Below are 22,549 nucleotides of genomic sequence, written 5' to 3'. Positions count from 1 at the left end.
GAAGACCTGCCCCAAGACTTCAGTAGGGGTAGAAGAGCTTCTGGCCATGACCCTGGGCCCTGCCCGAGCCCTGGCAGTACCATCGGCAGCTCTGGCTCAGGCTCTTCCTTCCCCATCTCCCAAACAGTTGGTATTGGCGTAGCAGAAATGGAACCATATCATTGTCTTTGGTCAGAGATTTCAGGGCTTTCATCTTGTTGGTTTCTTTGAGCTCTTGGGCCCCACAGGAATTCACAGCCTGTGGGATCACTATCAGGAGCATGCTTGAACCTCCAAGTTTCTTTCTTGTACTAAATGTCTAGTCATGAGTTTTCTGGCTTCTCTGCAGATGAAGGGCTTTCTCCAAGCATATATCTATATAATATTCAGGAATTCTCAGATCTCCTCCTCATTGGTGCAGTTGCTCTTCACAAAGGTCATGCCTAGGAAGGTCATCAGGAGACCAGCCTTTGGCAACCCCTGGTAGCACTCTAATTCCCATCACGGGTGAAATCCAGTGTGCTAACAAGGGCATCGCTTAGTTGGGTCAGAATCCTTCAAGTCAAGGGCAAAGACCAACACCATGCATTGGAGGCTCTCCAGAGGATCCCAGGGTACAGGGAAAATGGTCCCTGTGCTTTTTGTCAACCTTTTTTCCACATGTGTGCTTTCTGGGATGGGCTCTTTAATTTTATATATGAGCAAAAGGAACTGAATTGACTAAGCTGACTTCTTGGTTTAAGGGTCTCTGCGTGAGTTCTCCGTGGCAGATGGGGCTTATGAAGTGCTTCGTATCATTTTCGGTTCTGCTGCGTGACGCATCAGCGGTACTGTGGGTGGTGGTTGCGGGAATGTCAGAGGCCTGGAGATTGCTCTCTTTCCTAATGGCAGGCAACTTGTGGCAATACCCAGAAAAGAGGGGCAGAGGAAATGGATGATGCTTCTTGTCTTACTGCCGCGCCCTGACGTCCCTCCAGATCCTGAGTACCACCTCAGCCAAAGCTGAGTACAGCTGGCTGGTACCTCTCAGGTCTGAAAGCAGAGGCAAGGATGTAGTAGTGCTTATGCTCTGAGGTGTTTTGTTGTGTTTTGTTTAAACGTTTATTTATTTATTTGGAGAGAGAGAGCGAGAGAGCAGGGAAGGTGCAGAGAAAGGGAGATAGAATCCCAAGCAGGCTCTGCACTGTCAGGGCAGAGCCAGATGTGGGGCTCACCCCTACAAACCATGACCTCTGAGCCACAACCAAGAGTTGGGTGCTTAACCAACTGGGCCACCCAGGTGTCCCTATGCTCTGAGGTTTGTGGTCACTTGAGTCCTCCATCATGCAGATCCTCATATGTGATTACTGCTCCTTGACTACCACTCTCTACAAGCTCTGAGATTTTGCTCAAGTGGACCCTTTGTAAATAATAGGTAGGATCCCAGGCTAGAGATAAAGAACCTGCAACAAAAGGCATAGTGCCCAGGACAGGTGACAGGCTGTGTCCTAGTCCATCCGGGCTGCTATAACAATATATCAGACTGGGTAGCTTATAAACAACAGAAACTTTTCAGTTCTGAGGGGTGGGTGTCTAGGGTCAGGATGACAGTATGGTTGGCTTGGTGAAGGCTATCTTCTGGATCGCGGGCTGCTGACTTCTCACTGCATCTTCACATGGTGAGGGATCTCTCTGGTGCCTTTTCACTAGAGCTCCTCCCTCGTGACCTAATCACATAGGTTTCAACGTAGGAATGTTGGAGGTGACACAAACATTCAGGCCATAGCAGGCTGTCAGGAAATAAACAGAGTTACCTGTCCCTTCTCTTCAGCAACCAGACTTGGTCTCTCTACATATCCTCTGTCTAAAAAAAACTTCCTTTATAAAGGAAAAGTGCCAAACCAGATGATTCTGTGAGCTCTTGATGCTTTGACATTGTTTAGCGTTGCAGTGTCAAGCACAGTGGCTCTGTTTGACCCTCAATTATAGTAAGTTATATACAGAATACTAAGAAAGTCTACCAACTATGTATGTGAGTGATTTTGTGTTCCTATATACATAGACATCATCTCAAAAATTCCATGAAAAACTATTTAGTCTTACCATGTGATTCACTGTGATAATAACTATTCTGTTTTTCATCCATTCTTTATACTTTATTAAAATGATAATTAAAAATTTTTGTATTTAAAGAGTTCGCAGATGTTATTTTTTTAATGTTCATTTATTTTTGAGAGAGAGAGAGAGAGAGAGAGCACACAAACTGGGAAGAGGCAGAGACAGAGGATCTGAAGCAGGCTCCATGCTGCCAGTGCAGAGCCCAATGTGGGGCTTGAACCCACAAACTGTGAGGTCATGACCTGAGCTGAAGTCGGACTCTTGACCAACTGAGCCACCCAGGTGCTCCTAAAGAGTTTTCATGTGTTTGTTATATTCTCTGGAGTCAGAGGGTCTCCACTACCTGAACCCATGGTATGTACAGGCTGAGGTGCTGTCTCTGATTCCTTTAGTGTAGCAGTGGAAATTCAGTGTTCCAAGGTTCACTGGGAAGAAGAGAGAGCAGAACTTTAAAACCTTGTTTTTGAAATATGAAATTTATTGTCAAATTGGTTTCCATACAACACCCAGTGATCATCCCAACAGGTGCCCTCCTCCATGCCCAGCATCCACTTTCCCCTCTCCCCTACCCCCTATCAACTCTCAGTTTATTCTCAGTTTTTAAGAGTCTCTTATGATTTGGCTCCCCCCCTTTCTGACTTTTTTTTCCCCCTCCCCCGCCCCCATGGTCTTCTGTTAAGTTTCTCAGGATCCACATAAGAGTGAAAACATATGGTATCTGTCTTTCTCTGTATGACTTATTTCACTTAGCCTAACACTCTCCAGTTCCATCCACGTTGCTACAAAAGGCCAGATTTCATTCTTTCTCATTGCCACGTAGTATTCCATTGTGTATATAAACCACAATGTCTTTATCCATTCGTCAGTTGATGGACATGTAGGCTCTTTCCATAATTTGGCTCTTGTTGAGAGTGCTGCTATAAACATTGGGGTACAGGTGCCCCTATGCATCAGCACTCCTGTATCCCTTGGGTCAATTCCTAGCAGTGCTACTGCTGGGTCATAGGGTAGGTCTATTCTTAATTTTTGGAGGAACCTCCACACTGTTTTCCAGAGCAGCTGCACCAGTTTGCATTCCCACCAACAGTGCAAGAGGGTTCCCGTTTCTCCACATCCTCTCCAGCAACTATAGTCTCCTCATTTGTTCATTTTAGCCACTCTGACTGGCGTGAGGTGATATCTCAGTGTGGTTTTGATTTGTATTTCCCTAACGAGGAGTGACATCGAGCATCTTTTCATGTGCCTGTTGGCCATCTGAATGTCGTGTCTTCTGCCCATTTTTTTCACTAGGTTATTTGTTTTTTGGGTGTGGAATTTGGTGAGTTCTTTATAGATTTTGGATACTAGCCCTTCGTCCAATATGTCATTTGCAAATATCTTCTCCCATTCCGTCGGTTGCCTTTTAGTTTTGTTGATTGTTTCCTTTGCTGTGTAGAAGCCTTTTATCTTCATGAGGTCCCAATAGTTCACTTTTGCTTTAAAACCTTTTCTTGATCTGATCTTACCCTCTACCTTCTGTTGCAGGCTCAGAGCAAGCACAGCGTACGGCATGCCCCTCCGCCCCACAGTCAAGTGTTTTTGCACCTAACTTTAGATCCCTAAAGAAGGCATTGATCACTTGTACTTCATCAAAAGTAAAACCTTTTGCTTTACAAGAGGCACTTAAAAACAGGTAACAGGGACACCTGGGGGGATTGGTCAGTTAAGCGTCTGACTCTTGATTTTGGCTCATGTCTTGATCTCACGGTTCATGTGTTTGAGCCTCGTATCAGGCTCTGTGCTGACAGTGTGGAGCCTGATTGGGATTCTCTCTCTCTCCTCCTCTCTTTGCTCCTCCCATGGTCTCTATCTCTCTCAAAATAAATAAATAAACTTAAAAAAATAAAGACAGGTAACAAAAGCCATAAACAAGAAGATTTGTGCATGTTTGCAAATCACCTGACGAAAGACTTGTACCCAGATGAAACAAGAAAGACTATGCCAAGTGGCAATAATAAAAAAAGGGTCCAATTAGAAAATGTGTGTGGAACTTGAAAACATTTCACAAAAGAGGACCAGTGAATGGAAAATAGGCCCATGCTGATATGTTCACCATGAGTGTCCATTAAGGAAATATGAATTCATGCAACACTGACCTGCAGCGACACGCCTACTATAACAGTGAAAGTAGAAACCCCCGAAAATACCAAGCAGTAGTGAGGATTGCAACCAGTTGGATTGCTCGTCCATGGATGGTGAGAAAGTAAAATGATCCAGGATCTCTACAAATCAGTTTGTCGGTTTTTTTGTAGTTAAATACACGCTTACTGTACGATCAAGCAGACTTTTCCTAGGAATTTAAAGAAAAGAAATGCCAAAGCATCCCAGACAAATGGACATAGCAGCTTTATTTGTAGCTGCCCAGGATTTAAGATAACCCAACTATCCTTCAATTGGTGAATGTATAAAAGACTGAAGTACATCAATACAATGGAATCCTTAGCATTAAAAAGAGAACCAATCAATGATACATGAAACATCCTGAATGGATCTTGAGACTATTCTGCTGAGCAAAAAATCCGACCTGAATATGAAATCTTACATACTGTAAAATCCCATTTATAGAATCTTCTCAAAATGGCAAAACTGTAGTGATGGAAAATAGATCCATGGTTGTCAGGGTTTAAGGTCTGGGGAAAGGCAAGACTTCAAATGGAGAGTGTTGGAGACATTTGATATGGTGGGAGAGCAGTTCTGCATCCTGATTGTGGTAGTGGTTATATGAATCGATACATGCGAGTGGCAGGCACCTGGGTGGCTCAGTCATTTAAGCGTGCAATTTCAGTTCAGGTCATGATCTCATGGTTCGAGAGTTTGACCACCGCATCGTGCTCTATGCTGATGGCTCAGAGCCTGGAGCCTTTTTCGGATTCTGTGTCTCCCTCTATGCCCCTCTCCTTCTTGCACTCTGTCTGTCTCTTTCTCTCAAAAATAAGCATTAAAAAAATGAAAAATACATGTGGAAAAAAAACTTAGGGAACTCTCCTCCCCTGTCAAATAGGTGCATGTTAAAATTGGCAATCTGAATTAGATTACAATTTAGTTAATAATCTTGGGCAGCAGTGTTATTTCCTAAGTCTTTTTTTAAGTAATCTCTGCACCTAACATGGGGCTCACACTCACAACCCCAAGATCAAGAGTGGCACGATCTATTCACTGACCGGCTAGATGCCCCATTCAGGGCCCTGATAAATGTACTACTCTCCGTAAACTCATATATCAGGCTAAAGCTGGGGAAAAGGAACACGAGAACTTATGTATGTATGTATGTATTTAAGAGAGCACAGGTGGGGGAGAGGAGCAGACAGAGACAGAATCCTAAGCAGGCTCTACTCTCAGCGTGGACCCTGACACAGGGCTCAATCCCATGACCCGCATGACCCTGGGATCATGATCTGAGCTGAAATCAAGAGTCAGACACTTAACCAACTGAGCTACGCGGGTGCCCCGAGAACTCGATCTGTACTATTTTTACAACTTCTTGGTGAGTCTAAAATGATTTTATATGAAAGGTTTGAAGTACAAGGGCTGTAACTCATGGTACACTGACTGGTGTCCACCAGTGTCCAGTTCTCCCCTCACAGGAAAACATTTACAGGCCTCAGTGCAATTAACTGGCCACCTGATGAGAATATGCTTGTGATGGAGCCACTGACGCAAAGCAAAATGCAGAGCCCCACAAAGGCAGCCCGATATGATAACATTGTGTGTGTTAACATAGAAAGAGAGGCAGGGAATCATCTCTGAGCTTCAAGAGGTGGGAAAGGTAAAAAATTAGAGTATCTGCTAAAGGCAGAATATACCAACTTCCAAAAAAAAAAAAAAGAGGAGGGAGGACCCTGGGTGGCTCAGTCAGTTAAGCGACCGACCTCGGCTCAGGTCATGAACTCACTTTCGTGAGTTCAAGCCCCATGTCAGCCTCTGTGCTGACAGCTCAGAGCCTGGAGCCTTCTTCGGATTCTGTCTCTCTCTCTCTCTCTCTCTCTCTCTCTCTCTCTCTCTGCCCCTCCCCTGCTCGCACTCTGTGTCTCGCTCTCTCAAAAATAAATAAACATTTTTAAAAATGTAGAGAAAAATAGAGACAAACTTACCACCTGCACCTTTTCTGGAGCAGCACTCTGACTATGTTGGCTCTCGCCAGCCTTGGATGCCACAATTCTTAGTCCCTCAAGAGATCTCTTCACTCAGCAGTGACACCTCAAACAGGGAAAGAGGATTTACATTTACAGTAGATCCTGTGAAGCCTGTGTGGATGCTTTAGAATCCGTTTTCTTAACTATCTAATTCATAAAGTCACGGCCATTACCATAACACAGATGGGGTTTTACATCTTCTTTTTCCACAGCCACATAACCTTTTTCTGGGATGCATTTCCTCTTTCTGGACGCAAGAAAGACGAAGCTAGCCTAAGTGCCCTCAGTTAGGAAACTGTAGGGCAGGAAGGATTGTATCCCGTCAGGACACTTGTCAGGAAGAGCTTTCCCACAGGAGGAAGGATGGGGCCAACGTGGGAGGATACAGGCAAAGGAAAAGTGAAGGCAGGGGAGCCTAGGAGATGAGGAGAGTCTCCTCAAAAGCTCGGCAGAGTGGGAGGAATGTCACTTGGGAGACAGACTGGCTGGTAAGGTACACAGTCCGTGCGTTCCTCTGAGCCACCGAAGCCACCGGTGGGTGTGAGCCGTGCTTCTGGGGGAGAGCCGGGAGGCTTGCTGCACTCCCTGGGAGGAGGAGGCCAGAGCGGTGTACATGTCCCTATGGGTTTCCTCCTCGTATGTTTAAGGAACCAAGGGAAATGGATCTCTCTCTTTTTCTGTTTATCTTTCCTTCACTTTGGTAGTATTAAAAAGAGCTGTACCAGATAATGATTTGAATTATCGTTTTATGGGCCTTATAAATTACTAATAAATATTTTTTTTATCTCCTTTTCACATCAGATATTAGAAAGGATAGGACCAAACCTAGGACCCAAACAAACAGGGGTACATAATGAACATTTTATGTACTGCCTCCTTGTTGAATTCAGCTTGGCATTTCTCATTAAAAAAATGTAGGGGTGCCTGGGTGTCTGATTCTTGATTTCACCTCGAGTCATGATCTCGCGATTTTGTGAGTTTGACAATTTATGTAAATTGTTACATCCTTAAATTGTTCCTGGGACTAATAGGACTGAATTATATTGATGAATAAATCAAGCAGTGTTACAAAGGAAAATTAAAATGTGTAATAAAATGACATAGAAACATTTTTTTTAGAGGAATACAGATATAAAAGATGCAGTTTTAGATAGTAGGAGGATTGTCATACCTTGATGTTCAAATCAGAATAAAATGAAGATGAGTTAGGAACTTTGTGAGAGATGGGTTTTCAGGGACATGGAATCTGAAAATCTAAAGTCAGTCTGAGAAATTGACAAAACAGAATATTGAACAGACATTATTTTCAGTATGGCAAAAGTAAGGATTCTTCCCATGTTCAACAAGGACTATATAACACAGAAGTTACAAGGAGGGCAAAAATGACAGAACGTATGTTATAATCATGTAAAATAATAACTGCTATGTGATCCAGTAGGAATGTGTAACTACTTAAAAGAAAGAAAGGGGTGGATTGCCTGGGTGGCTTATTCGGTTAAGCATCCAGTGCTTGATTTTGGCTAAGGTCATGATCTCACGGTTCGTGAGTTCGAGTCCTGATTTCATGGTTTGTGAGTTCGAGCCATCATTGGGCTCTGCGCTGGCAGTGTGGAGCCTTCTTGGGATTCTCTCTCCCTTTCTCTCTTTCTCTGCCCCTCCCTGGCTCACACACACACATACGCTCTGTCTCTCTCAAGATAAATAAATAAACTTTTTTTTAAAAGTGAGAATGGGGCAACATATTTAGATCTGCAGCAAAGGCATACTAAAGAAACAAGATGATGAATTGGAAAGAGAAGGAAGAGTTTCATTTGCAATTATGAGAAGCTGGTTTAAATATATAATGGTATTAGGGAAAATACTGGTGTCTCTTCATTCTTTTTTACCGTTTTTGGAGAATACAGGCAAATTTTTAAAAAGAACAAGTAAAATAGTATGAGAATTGCACAGTAAACTGATATTTATATGCCTTGTGTAATGGAAAATCTGCAGAATCAACTTTGGATCAAAAGCATGCCGTAAAACTTAGGAATTGATGAGTTCTGGGAAGAAAGCCATGGTTCAAAAGCTAGGAAATAAAACATGTTCACTGGAGAAGAGAGAATATAATTCTTTAATAAAGGAAAAGAAAATAACATGGAGCACATAGTACAATGGGGAGAAACTTAGGCATAAAATAATATGAAATTATATCAATGTGAAAAAAATCGTTAATGCCTTTGTTACCAGGACAATTTTTGAATGCAAACTTTGTAGCAGAAGAATGTCACAACCAGAGCAGGTATGTGGTGTGTAACTAACCACTCAGAAGGTGACAACGTTGAAGGTAGAGGAGAAGAGTCAAGTAAGTCATGAATCTCACTTCTCTTTACATAGTGTTTACTTTGTGAAAGATACTCACATGTTAACTTAGGAAGCATCGTCTTAAATCATAGTCTGTGATGGAAAATATACTTTACTGACATTGTTCTCATGAAAGTCTCTAAGCAAAAAAGTAAGTACATGTTTCAGTTACTTCTTGGAATTGATGGCAGCACTGAAAATATTATGTATTTTTAAGTAGCACAATTTCTTTATATAAGCCTGGATAACAAAGATAGAAACACAACATGTGTAATACTGAAAGCAATCAATGTTATTTGTTGTTGCCCTGTTAGTTGTATACAGTCATTCCTGTAAATACTGAAAATAGTAACTGAATCCGATCATGTCCGGGAAGATTTGTGTAAGATATATATATAATTTCTGCTCCTAAGATATAACTGAAAACTTTCTGGAGGGAGTCTGTTAAGTTGTTTGAATGGACATAGCCTAATACTTGGATTTTAACTTTTTTCCTAATTATTGAAAGGTTACATCAGAGAATGTGTGTTTAGTTTTGGTGTCGTGATGGTTAGATGTATGTTTCGGTTTACCTGGGCCATGGCATGCCGTGGTCAAACATGATTCTGGGTGCTTTTGTGAGAGCATTGTGGGATGAGATTAACATTAAAATTTGTTGACTGAGTAAAGCAGATTGTCCTTCCTAATGAGGGTACTCCTCATATAATCACTTGAAGGCCTGAATAGAACAACGTATGAAAGAGAATTCCTCCTGCCTGATGTTTCTGAGATGGGGCATTGGTTTTTTTCCCATCTTTAGACTCGAACTGAAATGTCAGCTCTTCCGGGGCTCCGTCTGGTGGTCTTTACACTGGAACTGCACCTTCTGCGACCCTGGGTCTCTGGCTTGTCGACTCCTCCTGCAGATCTTGGCACTTGCCAGCCTCCATAATCACGTGAGCCAGTTACTTATAATAAAACCCGATAGATACATAGATGCATAGATAGATACACAGAGATGTATATACATACACACACACACACACACTTCCTATTGGTTCAGTTTCTCTGGAGAACCCTGACTAATGTCGGTATATAAATCATATTTTGAATATTTAATAGTATTTTATAAACATAACGGAAATGCATGTGTGTTGTATCAGTGTTGGAAAATATGGAAGCCATAAATAATACAGTAATCATGTACCTTTCCACAGAAGGAGAGGAACATTTTTGTTATTTTGCCATGCATGTTTAATGTTTGTACTCTACTAGTTATATGTATGTAAATGTGTCTCTATGAATACACACACACACACACACACACACACACACGGGCGTGTGTTCCACAGTCTTTCCATTCAAATTCTATTCTAATGTGTTTTAAATGTTGATGGCTTGGAGTTTGAAGGCACTTGTTTGTCACACAAATGTAGTTTTTAAATTTGGACTCTACTACTTATGTTTTTGGAGAAGATGAAATACTAGGAGATGGATCTGGCCACCTGCCAGAAACAACCAAGAAAACAGGAAAAAGTGCCAAAATATATATGACAACCATTTTCAATACCATGGCCATCAGGCCAGGAAAGACAGTGACTCCCAAGAGATTGAAAAGAAAGAAGGTGAGCCTAGAATTGCACCAGCTTGCTGCCTCGAGCCCATAGCACACAGACTGGTAGTTCAAGTGAAAACCTGGCAGTTCAGGAGTTGAGAAGAAGAGACTGAGGGCCAGGGGAGAACCAGGAGGCTAGAGTTCACAGGACAAAGTACCAGAGTGAGAGAGCCACACAGAGAAAGAATTTCCGAGTCCACATGGGCTGCTTCCTGCTCCCACAAGTCAGAAGGGAAAACTGTATCACGCCCAGGGCATCAGAGAGAGGACGTAGAGAGTTGTTTCTGTCATAAAGCAGGATTAGTCGTAGATTTATGTTGCTTTGGAAGTACCTAACCTTTAGAGCAAGAATGGAAAACATATGAGTGTTTCTAAGAAACTTACCTGAGTTACAGAATAAAGTTCTAGAATATGTAGGTATTGAAAAAACAATATTCAGCACACTTGTACTTGATAAGTGTGAACAAGGCCAAATTCACAATGTTTGGCATCCAGTCAGAAACTGCCAGGCGTGCAAAAAAGCCAGGAATATGTCCACTAGTGAGAATAAAAACTAATCCCTCAACATTTATCCAGAAACTATATGGCTAATAGAAAGAGTAGACAGTGACATCAGAAGAGTCATAACTATATTCCATTTTTTCTGAGAAACAAGAGTACAAATAAAACATGTTAAACAGACACGTAAGATAAAGAGAAACACAAATGAACTTTGTGGTACTGAGTGCAATGTCTGAGCTAAAAACACACATTTTTGCACGAATGACAGAAGTAAAGATAAGTGTATGTTAAAATCACAGTATATGTTTATAGTACATCTACGTATCTAAAGGAAATGAAAACATTAACTCAAAATGATCTCTGGACTCCCATGTTCAATAACTGAGACATGGAAGCCACCTAAGTGTCCACTGACGGATGAATGGATAAATACAATGTAATATATGTAAAATATTATACACTCATAAAATAAAGGAAATCTTGTCGTTTGCAACAACACGGATAGTCCTTGAGGGCATTACACTACGTGAAATAATTCGGAGAAAGACAAATACCATATGATCTCACTTACATGTGAGAATCATTAAAGAAAACAACTCCACCACGAAAACGGTCCCAAATGAATACATACAGAGGACAGACTGGTGGTTGCAGAGGCCAGAAGTGGTGGTAAAGGTGTTCAAAAGGTACAAACTTCCAGTTACAAAATAAATAGGGGCGCCTAGATGGCTCACTTGGGTAAGCGTCCATCTCTTGATTTCAGCTTGGGTCGTGATCCCAGGGTCACGTGATGGAGCCCCACATCGGGTTCCACACTGAGCATGGAGCCTGCTTAAGATTCTCATTCTCTCTCTCCCTCTCTCCCCCTCCCCCTGTGCCCCTTCCCCACTCATGCCTGTGCATGCTCTCTTGGAAGAAAAAAAAAAAAAGTCCTGGGAGGGCAAAAGAATCATACGATCATTTTTAGAATAGTAGCTGCTACAGGCTAATTTTATTCGCCATGGAGGATGTTGCTGAATTTACTAGGCATGATGTAAAGCAGGCAATTGTGATTTCTCTGTATTGTTTGTATTATTTTGCTGCAAGAACCTATGCACTGTTATCTTGGTAACTGAGATATTTAAACAAGCCTAACAGAAATAGCAGCTGTGTGTTAAAGGAACCGCTAGCTGATGTGACAGACACACATGAAATCTGAATGGCTTAATGGAATGAAGGCTCCTTTCTGGATGTGGGTTGGAAGGGGCTTTGTACTATCACCTGACCCAGGGATTCAGGCTCCTTCCATCATCTAAATAGAGAATCTTAGCATTTGCCGTAGAGGGGAAGAACAGAGTGTGGAGGTGGGATACTGTCTGTCAAATGTCTAGACCAGGCAGTGACAAAAAATGCTTCTAGTTACATCTCAGTGGCAAGTGTAGTCATGTGACCCTAAGTACAAGTGAACTGGGCAATATAGCCTACCAGTGTGCCAAAGAGGAGGGCAAAACACCTGTGGCTGAGTGGTTGTAGTCTCTCCCATAAGCTTACATAGTAGCTATCCTGCAAAGGAGCAATTATTAGAATTTATTATGAGACCAATCCCCTCCATTCCTGGTGGAGTTTCTGGCGAGGCTAAATCTGCCTTGGAATTCACAGTACAAGATCACATCAGGTTATCAAGAGGATCCTGTAAAGCTTCAGCAGGGAAGGACCACCCTCTCTCAAATGCTTCTTTCTGGACTAACCATAAGTTCCGGATTCTCAATAGGAAAAGAATGTTCTCTTTTCATTGACGTTTGGTCAAAACCTTAACTTGTGAGTCTGGGCAACCCTCAGCATGACTGAATGTGCCAAACACTTTACAAGTACTGTTAGGCACAAGGGAAAACCAGGATATTCCTCTGGGGCAAGCACTGAGATAAGAGGCAGCAGAAGGAGGACGGATTATTTTAATCTGTGCTGTTCAGTCTACCAGGAAACCATTTTCCTCTCCTAGAACTACTCTGGGTTCTGAGGAATTCTGCCATGGTAGGTGTTTGCTGCATAGTGAAATCCATGGTCTTTCCTCATGCCCAAATTGCGAGGGTGGCTTTCGTTATTGACCACTTAGTTAAGCTCGCTCATCAGTGTATTTGTTCAGAGGTCAGTCTCAAATAACACACCATTAAAGACATACTGCATATATCAGGATGCTTTCAAAAACCTTTTCTACCTGTAGGATCATATCCCCAAACCGGTAGCTGTGCGAAAGCAAACTCTACTCACGAGCCCACTTAGGGCCTGTTTTGAGAGTGTAGTGAAGAGACACAGGGGTTCTAAACTTCAGTGGCTAAAGTGATCTTTTACATGGATGTGTCTAAACCTGTCTATAATCACCTTTTGTATGACAGGCTCTGTGGCTATCATAGAGGTTCTGGGTTTGTGGGGGTTTTTTTGCTTAATTTTTTAAAATTTATTTTCGAGAGAGGGAGACAGAGCCTGAGTGGGGAAGGGTCAGAGAGAGAGGGAGACACAGAATCCAAAGCAGGCTCCAGGCTGTGAGCTGTCAGCATAGGGCCCGACGCGGGGCTCCAGCTCCTAAACTGTGAGATCTTGACTTGAGCCGAGGCCGGACGCTCAACCGACTGAGCCACCCAGGCGCCCAGAAGTTGGAATGTTGTAAGTCAGGAGGAAGGCAGGTGATTCTGGACCGGCTTTACGTTGGCCACAAGGAACGTCCTTTAGAGAAAAAGATGGCGAAGAACTGCCAGCAGGTCAGCTTCCAGAGTTGGACAGCGGGTCACACTAGGAATGACCCAGGAGGACATTCTAATGTGGCAAAATGCTGGAACTGAACAAAAGCTGGCACCTTGGGCCGAGTCAGCTCTCAAGAAACCCTGGGGTGAGGGGGAGCAGAATCCTAGTAAATGAAGCCCACAGACAATCCCTAAATTGTGGTTTATTCTCCTACTCACCTTCCTTCCTTAGGCCTGCTTCTGATGTTTGGCTACAAAGTCTTCTTACTGCCTGTGAGTCATTGTGGAATAAGAGGAGCCTAAGGGGGGAGGCCCTGAGGGAGGAGTGGCACAGTGTGGGCTCCAGAGCAATCAGACCAGGCTCTACTCCCTGTTCTGTCACTTCATCAGCCACCTGAACTTGAGAATATTTTGAGTCCTTCCTCTGTTAAGTGTGTTGGATAAGATCCAGCCTGCAGGACTGTTGGAACTGTCTGTAATGTGTGTGAAGCACTCAGTACAGTGATGGACAAATATTGGGTCTCTTACGAATGACCATTATTACTCTGAACATTTTGGTACCAGATGATACCACCCACTTCTTTGTAATATTTTTGTTTGCTTTGATCCAGCATATGTCAGAGATGATGCACTGTACGATAGAGAACACCAAAATAGCCAATAGTTGCCTGGCAGGAAAATTGTCCTGCTAGGCCCCTCTGCTGAATGGGGCCTCCCCTGTTAGGCCAAGCATTTCATGTCCCTGAGACCATCCATAACTCTGTTAATTGCCAGCCTTGTGAACTTGATATCTTGCAAGTCATTTATCTGTAAAAGGAGTCTGGCAAACCCTGTCTTGTCGGAATGTTGGAATATACACAATATATTGTAAAGCACTTGGCATATTTATTGGGGAATACTGGATCTTTACTGATTGATAGTGATCATGTGATTATTTTGAAACCCCAAATTACCAAATCCCAAGTAATATTTTAAATTTAATCCAGTAGATACTAGAAAATAAACACTGTTCTTCAACAAATATTCTTTAATAAGCTATGATATTCCAGGGCAGATATCTTTTAATACTAGAAAACCAAGACTAAAAGCAACAAGGCAAACAAATAATTGAACACATTAAACATTTTAAAAGTTTATTTTTTTTTTTTTCATGTACTTTGTGACCTCATCTATTTTCCTGTTGGATTCTTTCACATCTCCTTGAATCCTGTTCTGGTACTATGTCATCTTGTCTGGATATTGAACAAAATACTGAATATATTTGAATTCCTTTACAAATAGCGAAACTGAGACTTTAAAACCTTTTGAAATGCAAAAAAATGTGAGCCTAATGTTGGTCATACCTTCATATCTTGAAGCAAAGTAAACTTTACCTTAAAAGGAAAAACATTTGAAAACACATTAAATATCTCGAGCTAATATGTATCTGTGTATTTAACTTTACCTAAAACATAATTATGTGAAGATCAAAAAGAAGATAGGTTTTGTTAAAACAAAAGCCACTTAGACCCCCACTACTTAAAATGTTCAACTGAAGATTTCTTAACTGTTATATCTACTTACTTCTCTCCAGCCCCCGGACTCTGCACTACCTGGAAGGTCAAGGGCCCCCTTCCGCCCCGAGCAGGAGGAGCAGCCGCCCCACCCGCCTCGCTAGATTCGGCGGCAGCGGCCGACCCGGGCCCGGGACGGCTCCCCGGCTCCCGAAGGGCCCGCAGCCTCGCCAGCAGAGGCCACCGTGGCTGCGCCTGTGGAGCTATCGCGCGCCGCCTCTTCCAGCAGGGCCTCCTGGTACAGCTGGGGGAAGCAGCTGGGCACCGTGTCGTTGATCTTGGCCAGCACCTGCAGCACCTCCATCTTGCTGGTGTGGGCGCGGGCTCTCGGGCCCCACAGGAACTCGTAGCGCTGAGGCTTGCTGCCCGGCACGTGGCGGTACTCCAGGTACTTCTGGCGCACCAGGTCTTGGGTGATGAGCTTCCTGGGCTCCCCGAAGATCGGGTGCCTGCGGCCCGCGTACACGCCCAGCACGTTGAGGAACTCCCACACCTCCTCCTCGCTGGCGCGGTTGCCCTTCATGAAGATCACGCCCAGCAGCGCCATGACCAGGCCGCTCTTGGGCAGCCCCTTGTCGCCGCCGTCGCCCTCCAGGCCCGGCTTGCTGACCAGCACGTAGGCCCGGCCGCCGGCGTCGCCCTCCCGGAGCTGGAGGCCGAAGAGCAGCTGCAGGCGCTCCGAGGTGCGCCTGAGGATCTCGGCCCAGTGCGCCTCGTACTTCCTGCTGACGATCTTCAGCAGCGCGGCCCGCGTGATGGGCTCCTTGCTGGCGTGCTTCTCCAGCAGGAACCGCACCAGCATGTCGGCCTTGCGGCTGAGGGGGTCTTTGCGGGCGCCCGGGCCGGGGGGCGCGGCCGGGCCCTCGGCGCCCTGCTCACGTGGCGGGCTTGCAGCGCCTGCGCCGGGGGGCCGGGGCACCCTGAGGCTGCTGGGCTGCACCCGCCCGGGGGGACCCCGGGGAAGCCTCCCCAAGGGGCTCCGCCGGCGGCGGCCTGAGCACCCTCTACACCCTGCCCCTCACCCTGGCCCTCGTGGCGTTTCTGGCGGGCGCGCAGCTTGTTCTTCTGGCGGCGCGGCATGACGACGCTGGGCCCGGCTGGCAGGCAGCGAGGACACCTGTAAGAGCGGGGGTGGGGGGCAGGAGTTGCCCTGAGAGCCTTCAGCGGGGAGAGTCCCCCTGGGCTTCGGCCAAGGCCGCCCCTGCAGGGTCCTCGAGGGCACCGCTGTGCGACCCCCCAGGGCTCCCGACGTCCCGGTCAGCCTGCCCCCCCGCCGAGCACCCTGTGGAGGCACGTGGGGGGAGCCTTGGCCCCAGCCAGACAGCCCTGCCTGGGGGCCACTCGGGTGACAGCGGGGTTCCGAACTGACGCGGGAGAGCCCTGGGTCCCGGGTTTGGGGGCCCTCCCCGCTCACATTCAGGCTCGGCACGGTACTTGTGGGCCCGACCCAGGCCCCCACCCCCGTCTCCCGCTCTGAAGGCGACCCCGCCACCTTCCAGGGGACCCACGGGGCCGAAAGGAGGGAGCGCCTCGCCCCCCACGGAGTCAGGGGGCACCTGGTGCTGAATGAACACTTGTGGCAGGCCTTCTCTGTCCTGGGTTCCTTGGGTGCTGGGAATGACGCAGAATCCCCACTTGGGCTCCGTGTAGGACCTGGGACCCTCCCTCCCACTGACTGCTGGCTGCAGCTTCGGGACACCCCCCCCCCCCCCCCCCCCCCCCCCCGGCCTCAGACCTGGTATTTCTTAGACGTGGCGGGCTGTCTCAGCTTGGCCTTCCTTTCCTGGCATTTGCAGGGTTGACACGAGCGGACAGGCCACGTTCCCTCTGGTCCCCGGGGCCCGGGCCCGGACCCTACCCCCCCCCCCCCCCCCTGCCGGCCAAGGTCAGGAGCGGGGACGCTGCGTCGCCCCTGTCGCGGAGTACGGAGTCCCCCCAGTCCTCACGAGGGTCCCCTCCTTCCCTCCACAGGGCCTGGGAGGGATGGCTCCCTGTGCTGAGCCGCGCCAGCGTCCAGCAGCCTGGGGCCGAGGCCTGCAATCCCTGACACCCGGTGGGGTAAGCCAAGGCACTTGGGATGAACGGCCATGACGGGGGTCTCCGAGCCCCCGGAGCAGGTGCGGAACGGGCCAGGGTCTGCGTGGGCCCCTCTTTTCAGGGGAGACGGGGCTGGGGGTGTCGGGGAAACGTCCCCCCGGTGGTCGAGCCGGGGCTGCTCTCACCTTGACCCCTGACGGGACGTGGGACCCCCTCCTCGTGTTCAGCCGAGGCAGCGGCTGTCCGACCAGGCCTCACTGCCCAGCGCTGGGAGGAAGTTGGAAGGGCCACTTCCGGTCGTGTGGGCCTGGCCCCCAGATCGACAGCGGAGGGGGCGGGCTCTGGGGTTGGCGTGGGGGGATGGGCAGGGGGGCTGCGTTCCAGGGGGGCTGGAGTCCCTCCCGCAGGACTGGCACGCGGGCTTTCGCGCACTCTTAGCGGCTCCTGTGAACTCTCCCTTTGCTGTGCTGTGTCCGAGGGCCTCAGACCAAGCGTCTCGTTTCCCTCTAAGCACCCAGCAGTAGGGAATGTTTGGGGGTCTGAGCTTAGCAGCCATGGCTGGGGCTCCCCCGAGCTGACGATGGCCAGGTGTCGTTGCCTTTGGGGGAGCCCGTGTTCCGTGTGGGAACTGCCTCAATCCCCTCTCGGTGTCTTTCCTTGAGTCCTTTTGGGTGCTGGTCGATGTCCTTCTTCTGCCTTTAGGTCGATGCCATCACTGCCTGTGACTCGGGATAGGAAGTGCAGGCTACTCACCTCTCCTGGCTACTGCTGCCAGAGGCCTTCCAGAGACGGCTGCGGGAGGACAGAGTCCTCTGTGGTCCAGGGTTGGAGGTTAGAGATGTTGCACCGAGTTCTTCTCAGTCCCAGAGTTGCTCCCGTTTGTAACTGAAGCCTCTCACCCCCACCATGGTATTGAGAACCCCACAGAGAAAGTCAGTTGCTTCTTAGCCTCATAGCTCTGCCTGTGTCTTCTCCTGACTGACATCACTGCCATTTCTGAAAGCTTCTGGGATACAATTCTGGCCTGTGCATAATTACTATGATACTTGTATTCTATTTTAACATTTTTGGGTTTTTTTACACGTTATTTTGTATGCATATATACATGCATACACACACACACACACACACACACACAATGTGATGTTTTCATAGATGCATACACTGAAATGGTGACCACAAATTGTTCCACATATCACCTTCCATAGCTACCATTTTTGCGTGTGTTGTGACAGATTCTGCCGTTTTCGATAACATGGATGAATCAGTAGGATATTACGGTAAGTGAAACTGGCCAGACACCAAAAGACAAATGTTATAATGATTTCAATTATATTTGGATTCTAGAAAGGAAACAGATATATATAATTCATAGTAATAGAGAATGGTCGTTACCAGAGGCTGGGGTGGGTGACAGAAGAGGGGAGATCTGATAAAAGTGTACAGTCTTTCAGTTATGAGTAAGATCTAGAAACCTGTATAGCACAGTGAGTATAGTTAATAATTATTATTTACCTGGAATTTGCTAAAAGACTGTATCTCAAGTGTTCTAATTTTATGTGCGCCTTATAGTGTATTCAGATGACCACAAAAATAAAGGCCCAGTCCTCACCAACAGAAGAGATTTCAGGTAGTTTTTAGGACAATCTCTGAACTCACTGACTCATACCACATCAACTAACCCAAACTTTGGTGCTGTCCGGACATTACCCCATGATCCTGGCACATGGGCTCTGAGGAGCTGCCTCAGGTTCATTCACTGAAGCAGCAGAAATTCACTATCCCGGGCACAGTGCAAAAATCAAGGCTACACTTCAAACCTTTCCTTCCCACCAAGTCTGTCTTCTCGAAACCTGTCTGAACTTCAGAGCCTCCTCCCACACAAGTACTAGTTCAATACATACTCAGTACCCCTCAGGGTTTTCTCAGTATTGTTTTACTGTTATTGTTGATATTGTTTTGTTTATTCCTTTAGTTTTTCCAAGGGTTGATTTTGGCCACAGGAAATAGCAGCCCGAGATCAGTTTTCATCTTGGAAGCTACAGGTAAGGCACTAAATCCTTAAATAATTTAAGGAGAATTGATATCTTTCTGAAATTCTCTTCCCCTGAATAAACATATTTTACAGCTCTACGGGGACATTTTCTTTCTCTTACTCTATCAGTACATTTTTTAGTTGCCTCCATAAAGATCTTCTGCAGTGTTGTGAGGTTTCATCTTCGGTACATTTTAGATACTGTTGCTATTGTAAATGGCTTGTGTTCTAATTCAGTGTTGATTTTGTGTGACCAGGCTTCTGATTTTGCTATAGTGATTTTTTTACACACTAGCAATTTGATGATCCTTATATATTCGAATGTTGCATTTGCTTATTACTTTGGATATTTTAAAAAAAGTTGTTTTAACATGTATTGATTTTTGAGAGAGAGACAGAGTGCAAGGTGGGGACGGGCTGAGAGAGAGGGAGACAGAATCTACAGCACCACGTGTCAGCACAGAGCCTGACGCAAGTCTCGAACTCACAAACCGGGAGATCGTGACTTGAGCCGAAGTCAGATGCTTACCTGACTAAGCCACCCAGGCGCCCCACTTGGGATATTTTAGTTATAAGATTGGTACTATTATCTGTTTATTTTTATTATTCACATCTCCTATTTATTTTAGTATTCTTGTGGAGGGCTGTGTCCTGCTATACATTCACATCCAAAATCATTCTTAGAAGCTTACTAAAAGTTACTACCATGAAATTGTGCCGAGTTTTTATCAAAAGCTTTTTCTTTACCCCAGCACGTTGTCAGATGCTTTCCCTCCCACTAGAGTAGTGAATTCTGATTCAGTTTTTTGATGTTATACAATCTTTGCATCCTTTTGGCACATCTTCCTTCTTTATTGACCACTGTACTGCACGTATATGCCATGAAGTTGTTTATGTTACTCGTCTCTGGGAGTGAGCCGAGCTCAGGCACCCTTTGTTCAGTGTATCTGGATATGGTCTTTGTATCAAGGAGAGCTAACGCATTAGAGTGGGTGAGTGATTTCCCTTCTTTTTTTTGTATGGTTTGGCAAAGTTCATATAAAAGTTTTACTCATTTCTCCTTCACCATTTGGTGTAAGAAGACTTCAACTTTGGCTGGCTCAGGAACGTTTTGAGGATACCTTGCGTTTTAGCTAAGTTTTCTGTTTCTTTATGGACCTATTTAGTCATTTATGTTTTGCTGAAAAATATTCCATTTCTCTTGGATTTTTAAATTTTATGTCATGCTCTTCAAAGTAAAATCAGATTATCATTGAAATTCAAAAAACATGTACAACACAGTACAGAGAATAGTGAACCCAGTGTACCTGGCACTCAGCATCAACAATACTCTGTAGAGACAGGAAGATGCTTAATCAGATCAAACTTTGTTTATTAGTAACACTACTCCAGAGGGGACCCTGTGCACTTCCACGATGAGATACATGATGTCTGTGATCGCCTTCGTGGTGGTGTTGGCAATTAGGAGCATCACCCTCATTGATTAATCCATTAGGGGCTGCTGGACGTTAATTCTATCATTCCTTTGTTTCTGTTAGCTAAAAGAATTGTCTAGGTAGACTCTTTTCCTTTTCCACCATTCATTATCCTCAAATAATGGTACAAGTATTGATAGTGTTACTTGTAGCCTGTAAATCTCTTCTACATGTATACTTTGTAGAATTTTATGTAATATCCCTTGTTTCTGCTGCTTTATTTTGTAATTGACAAAACCTACAGAAGGTGTTACGGAAATATTTGCGAAGAACCAGCTTTCATCAGTTGGCTCTGCTGTCCTAATTTCATCATTTCTGCATTTCTCTTCATTATTTTCTACCTTTTAATTATCTGGGTGGAATATGCTGCTGTTTTTGTAACTCTTGAGTCATTTGGATGCTTTAAATATTTTTTTCTGATAAATATATTTAGTTCTATCAAATCTAAGCACTATTTGGGCTATTTTCCCCAGGTACTGTTGTAGAGCTTTAGGAGTAGTGCTTGAAAAATTGTAACGTCCAGTAAGTGTCTCCATTATAGTCCTAGAATTTTTTAGTGTGTGTGTGTTTGTGTGCACACACATATGTGCTAGACCTAAGGTTTTCCTAGGAAGGAAAGGATTTCACATGAATAAAAAAAAAATCAATATAATTGGTCATCTGTATTAGGGATTATCCAGAGGTTACAAAGAGAAAAGTACATTTATTGAAGGACCTTGGAGCTATGAAGGTAATACAGTCATTGAAGGAGAAGCCCCCTGCATTAGAGAGGAAGAAGATGAAAAATTCTGGGCACTTCCCTCCCCCTGATCTCTCACCTCCATCTGTTGCTGGTCCTTGGCTTAACTGACCTGGCATCCAGGTGTCGCATGAGCAGAGGAAATGGCAGTCAGACATGTTCCAGAAGAGAACACAGGGCTGCATACCTCGTGGACAGATGAGATGAGGAAAAGTCACATCTACATGGCTAGAGAGTAGTGTTTTATCAAATTTATCACTCATTCATGATAAAAGAACATATGTTATAGTAAAGGGTATCTGAAAACAACAGCTAAACTGTTATATCAGTAAAAGTATTGGTAAAAAAAAGGTCTTGGGGCGCCTGGGTGGCTCAGTCGGTTAAGCGTCCGACTTTGGCTCAGGTCATGATCTCGTGGTCCGTGAGTTCGAGCCCCGCGTCGGGCTCTGTGCTGACAGCTCAGACCCTGGAGCCTGTTTCAGATTCTGTGTCTCCCTCTCTCTGACCCTCCCCTGTTCATGCTCTGTCTCTCTCTGTCTCAAAAATAAAAACGTTAAAAAAAAAAATTAAAAAAAAAAAAGTATTGGTAAAAGGTCTTGAGTAAAAGATAAATATATAAACATAGATTTTATCTGTGCAGCGACAAGCAGTTTGACCGTGAAATTAAGAAACTATAACTTGTAAATTACTGTACCAAATACCTGGCACCTGATAGATGTATTTATATATAAAATACATGATAAAAATGAAACATATACAGCTGCTATATAGGAAATTAATGAAAATCTAAGTAAATAGAGGATTATCATGTTCATAGAGTACTCAATAGTAAACATGTTAATTCTCCCCCATATTTAATCTACAGTGTATATTAATACCCAGTCCCCCCCACCAAAAGAAACCATATAGATTTTTGTATACAAAACTTGACAACCTGATTCTAAACTTTACTTTCAAATGACCAAGTGCTCTTGATAAACATAGAAAAATATGAGGACTTACTCTGTTAGATATTGAGAATTATTTAAAAAACTGTAGTAATTGGGGCGCCTGGTGGCTCAGTTGGTTAAGTGTCCAACTTCAGCTCAGGTCATGAGCTCCTGGTTCGTGGGACAGAGCCCCAGTCAGGCTCTGTGCTGACAGTCCAGAACCTGGAGCCTGCTTCGGATTCTGTGTCTCCCTCTCTCTCTCTCTCTCTGTCCCTCCCAGAGTCTTGCAGTCTATCTCTGTCAGTCTGTCTCTGTCAAAAATAAGTAAACATTAAAACAACTGTAATTAAAACTTTGTGCTGTATTTGCCACTATAAA

At 44.9% G+C, this 22,549-nt stretch overlaps 1 pseudogene; it reads right to left on the bottom strand.

Annotated features, from left to right (window-relative positions):
• Window positions 1-14,510: 14,510 nt before the first annotated feature.
• LOC131502585 (melanoma-associated antigen B4-like) lies at window positions 14,511-17,337 on the bottom strand (annotated as a pseudogene).
• Between the last annotated feature and the right edge of the window lie 5,212 nt (window positions 17,338-22,549).

This window comes from Neofelis nebulosa, chromosome X (genome assembly GCF_028018385.1).
Source record: "Neofelis nebulosa isolate mNeoNeb1 chromosome X, mNeoNeb1.pri, whole genome shotgun sequence".
NCBI lineage: Eukaryota > Metazoa > Chordata > Mammalia > Carnivora > Felidae > Neofelis > Neofelis nebulosa.
The sequence above is the reverse complement of the archived record's forward strand: the minus strand, read 5'-3'. Positions and strand labels throughout refer to the sequence as shown.